Below are 5,312 nucleotides of genomic sequence, written 5' to 3'. Positions count from 1 at the left end.
TAGGTTTTTGTCTGAGTGCATTTTGCTCATCATATCCGATGGATCAATAATATTTCTTGACAATCACATTCCAAAATTTATTCAGCCATTCCCCAATGATGGACATCCCCCTCAATTTCCAATTTTTTGCCCTGAGAAGAGAACTATTACAAATATTTTTGTACACATAGATGCTTTTCCTTGTTCTTCAAAACTCTTTTGGTATCTATGCCCAGTAGTAGTATTAAAATGTCAAAGGATATTCATGAATTTATAGCCCTTTGGGCACAGATCCTTTGATCATTTGTCAATTGGAGTATGACTTTTTTTTTTTATAACATGCGACAGAAATAAGGCCTTATCAAAGAAACTTGCTTTAAAAATTATTTTTACAATTACTATTATTAACTGTATGCCCCTCCATTCATTCTATTCTCTCTTTTCTTTCACCCTATCCATCCTCAAAAGGTTTTTGCTACTGATCACTCCCTCCCATGGGATATGCCCTCTCTTTTATCACCTTTCCCATATCCCACTCCTCTCCTATTTTCCTGAAGAGTAAGATAGATTTTTCTATCCATATTGAGTGTGTATGTTATTTCCTCTTTGACCCAATTCTGATTAAAGTAAGGTTCACTCATGTCCCCTCTCCCCGCATTTCTCTTCCATTGTAAAAGCTATTTCTTGCCTCTTTATAATGGAAGATAATTTATACCATTCCACTTCTCCCTTCCTTTTTTCCTACTACATTTTTCACTCATCCCTTAATTTCATCAATTTTAGATATTGTCCCTTCATATTCAACTCATGCCTGTACTCTCTGTCTATATGTACTCCTTCAAACTGAAATAATAATGAGGAAATTCTAATGAGTTATAAGTATTATTATCCCATTTAGGAATAAAAATAATTAACCATATCAAGTCCCTTATATCACTTTACCTCCTTATGCTTCTCCTGAGTCTTGTATTTGAAAATTAAATTTTCCATTCAGCTTGGTCTTTTCATTACAAATGCTTAAAAATCCTCTATTTCATTGAATATCCACCTTTTTCCCTGAACGAATATCCTCAGTTTTGCTGCATAGGGGATTTTGGGTTGCAATATTAGTCCTATTGCTCTCCAGAATATCATACTCCAAGCCCTCCAGGAGAAATTGTTAAATATTGTGTTATTCTATTTTTGGTTCCATTATAGTTGAATTATTTCTTCCTGGGGCTTTTTCCTTGACTTGACCTCTAATTTGACAGGAATATTCCTGGAAATTTTCATTTTGGGATCTCTTTCAGGAGGTGATTGGTAGACTCTTTCAATTTCTATTTTACTTTTTGTTTCTATAATATCAGAAAATTTTTTCTTGATAACTTTTTGAAAAATGATATCTAGGGTCTTTTTTTTTTATCATGACTTTTAGGTAGACTAATCATTTTTAAATGATCTCCCCTGGATCTATTTCCCAGATTAGTTCTTTTTTCCAATGAAATATTTCACATTTTCCCTATTTTTTCATTAAAAAAATCCTTTGTTGTCTCTTGGTTTCTCATAAAGTAATTAGTTTCTATTTGCTTAATTTCATTTTGAAGGAATTATTTTTCTTAGTGAACTTTTGTATTTCCTTTCCCAACTGGCCAGTTTTGCTTTGTAAGGCCTTCTTCTCTTCATTAGCTTTTTGTATTTCCTTTTGCACCACTCTCAATTCTTTTCCTAATTTTTCTCTTTTCCTTTTTTTTTTTTTTTCAAAATCCCTTTTGAGCTCTTTTATGGCCTAACACTAATTGTTATTTTTTTTTTTGGTGGCATGTGGAAGTTTTGACTTTATTATCTTCTTATGAGTGTATGTTTTGATATTCCTTATCACCATAGTAACTTTCTATGGTCAGAAACTTTTTTTGTTGTTGGCTTATTTTCCTATCCTATTGTTTAGCTTTTAACTTTTTGTTAAAGTAGGGCTCTATTTCTAAGGTGGAAGGTGCAATGTCTCAAGTTTCTGGGATTTTCTGCAGTTGTTTTCAGAGATCCTCCTAGGCAATCTGATCACAAGCACTCTTCTCTTCCCTGCAACTATTAGAAGCTCCCTGCCCCACTATCCTTGTAAGATCTAGTATTCTAGAAGCAACAGAGTCCTTTTTTGCTTACTCAGGAGCTAGACCTGGAGCTGAGCTTCATTGCACTGAAATAATCTGTGCTGGTATAGCCTGTGGGGCTACTACCTGCTTCCATAGACCTTTATTACTGACTTTCCAAGAGGTCTTTGCTGTCTCTCAGCTGACAGGTCTAGAAATCACTAGCATTGATGTTGATCCAGAGGTCACTGAATAATTCTTACTTTACTGATATGGGGCCAGGACTGGGACTGTGGCTCTACTAGCATGGGCAGCACCAGGCTTTATGTTGGACTCCCATACTGGTGTCGCCGATCTTTTCTGTTGACCTCCTAAGATGCATTTGGCTGAACAATGTTCTTCTTTGTGTTTTGGGGTGATCTGATGTTCTAAAAATTGTTTAGAGTCACTATTTTAAAAAATATTTGGAGTGGTTTGGGGAAGAAGTTGGGCCAGTTTCTGTCTTTACTCTGCCATCTTAGTCTGCCTCCACAATTGTTTGCATCCCTACATAGGAAGATGATACTTGTAACCCATAAGAACTTTCTCATTATCAGGGCAATTAGAAGGAATACATAGAGACAGAGAGCACAGGTGAGAATTTGTAATGACCGCGTATTTAAAATCAGCCAGAGTCAGGAATTCAGGTTAAGGGAAAAATCTTCAATCTTTATTGAAGTGAAGAGGTGAATAAGGATTGCGATAGCAATATGGGCAGCTGTGACAGGAAGCCAACTAACAGAGGGAGATGTGAGCTGAGAAAACTGTGGCAATGGTAATGTAAACAGTCTCTCCTTCCCCTTCCTTTTCCACTCCCCTGCCTCCACCCACCAAAATCTTCATTTCCTATACAACACATCAGGACTTGCACAAAGAGTGGGCGGGGGCCATTCTTTCTCCAAGCTTATATTTAATAGAGTATGGTCCAATTACTATTTAGCCTCATGTGCTTGGGACCTCAGTGCATCAACTCAAGCCTCAGCCCATTACAAGAATTGAATGTGAAATTATGATATCTAAAAAGATAAAAAGTAAAGAGAGAGGAAACTGGGAGAAAGGGAAAGAGAGAAGTAGAATGAGATAAATTATCTCACTCAAAAGAGTCAAGAAAAACCTGTGACAGTAGAGAGAAAGAAGCAAGGGGGGCAGTAAACTTTATTCTCATCAGAATTGGCTCAAAAATGGAATAACATACATACTCAAATGGGTATAAAAGTCTACCTTATCCTATAGGAAAGTAAGAAGAGGAGGGAATCAAAAAAGGAAGTGCATGTGATAGAAGGCAGGGTAGTTTGGAAGAAGTAAAAGTCAGAAGCAAAATATTTGAGGGAAGAGTCTAGGTAAAATGAGAGAGAGAATAGAATAATGAGTAGGGGAGAGCAAAATAGGAAGAGGGAAATAAAATGAGCAAAAGTAACTGAAAAAGTTTTGAAGTAAGCTTCTCTGAAGAAGGCCTCAAATGTACAGAGAACTGTCAAATTTATAAAGATAGGAGCCATTCCCAAGATAAAGTAATCAAAACTATCTATAGCCATAAGAGAAAAATGTTCTAATTCACTACTGTTTGGAGAAATGCAAATTAAGCCAATTTTTAAGTAATACCATATAGCTATTAGATTGGCCAATAGGACACCAAAGGAAAATGGCAAAGATTGGAGGCAATATGGGGGAAAAAAGAGACATTAGTGCATTGTTGGTGGAGTTGTGGACAGATTCCACTTTTCTCTGAATTGATTTGGAGGTATGCCTAAGGGGCTTTAGGGTCATGCATGTCCTTTAACCTAGCAATATCACTACTAGGTGTGTATCCCAAAATCTATAAAGACAAAAAAGGAAAAGGATCTATATTACAAAGATGTATATAACGGCACTTTTCTGGTAGCAAAGAATAGGAATTGAGAGAATGGTCCTCAATTGGAGAATGGCTGAACAAATCATGATATGTGATTATGACGGAATACTATTGTGCTACAAGAAATGATGAGCAAGATGACTTTACAAAAACTTCAGAAAAAGACTTCCATGAATTGATGTGAAACATAATGTACTGAGTACAAAGTAGTAGCAATATCATATGATTGGCTGTGAATGACTTGGTTATGCTTAGCAATATAAAGATCTAAGACAACTCGAAAGGACATATCTTGAAAAATGCTATCCATCCTCAGAGAAAGAACTGATAATGTCTGAATACAGACTGAAACATACTTTTTTAAACTTTATTTTTCTTCAGAGTTTTTTTTTTTTTTTTTGGTTGTTGTTGTTTATGTTTTCTTTGTCCATGACTATTATGGAAATGTTTTGCATGACTACACATGTATAGCCTATGTCAAATTGCTTTCCTTCTCAATGAGGAGATGGTAGAAAGAGAGGAAGGGAGAGAATTTTGAGTTCAATGTATGCTTTAAAAACAAATGTTAAAATTTATTATTACATATGACTGAGAAAAAAATACTAAAAAATTTTGAAGTGGGCAAAGGGTACTAAGGAAAAAGGAACAAGATAGACCATAGGTTGCTGTAGCTGACATAAAGTCATAGGTCACCTCTTTTGATAGAAGTGATCAGAAAGCCTAACATCCCATTTAGTCACCTAAAGAGGAAGGCTGCTCACGTATTCATGTGCCTGCACAAAATAATATTTTTCAGAAACATTATTATCAGCATCAGCAAATGTTTATTAAGCACCCACTGGTTGCAAAGAATTGTACTGAGCACGTGATGTAGCAAGGGCCTCTTTTCTAACCAAGTCCCTTTGTTTCTGATTCTGTTCTGGTAGTAATAACATACCTTGGAAAGAGAGAATTGCTCCACATAATCAAACTTATTATCTGATTTGATCATTATTTTGATTGCTATTATGATTTATAATAGAGGTCATTATTTTATTACATACTTTCTGTATATAATTAAGTTACTTTAAATGAAGACTTTCATTCAGCTCAAGTTAGGGAGAATAATATATTTCTGATTTTTCTCATCATCAACTACAGGAGAATGGAGCCACAAATAGAAGGCATTGTACTAAAGAGAAGTTTAAAAAAAAAAATTTAGGCTATATTGTACATAGAAATGAGAAGATTGATGGAGTTTAGTATTAGGTAGATTTCATTATTTCAATAAATTACCAGAGAGTTGTCAGGGAAGCAAGCTAGGATTTTTGCTTTGTTTTGTCAAGCTCATAGTCTGTTCACAATAAAGATTTGGAGTTTCTAGGGGGGAAATATGTTCA

This window comes from Antechinus flavipes, chromosome 4 (assembly GCF_016432865.1).
Source record: "Antechinus flavipes isolate AdamAnt ecotype Samford, QLD, Australia chromosome 4, AdamAnt_v2, whole genome shotgun sequence".
In the NCBI taxonomy this organism is placed as follows: Eukaryota; Metazoa; Chordata; class Mammalia; order Dasyuromorphia; family Dasyuridae; genus Antechinus; species Antechinus flavipes.
This window is presented reverse-complemented; position numbering follows the sequence as displayed.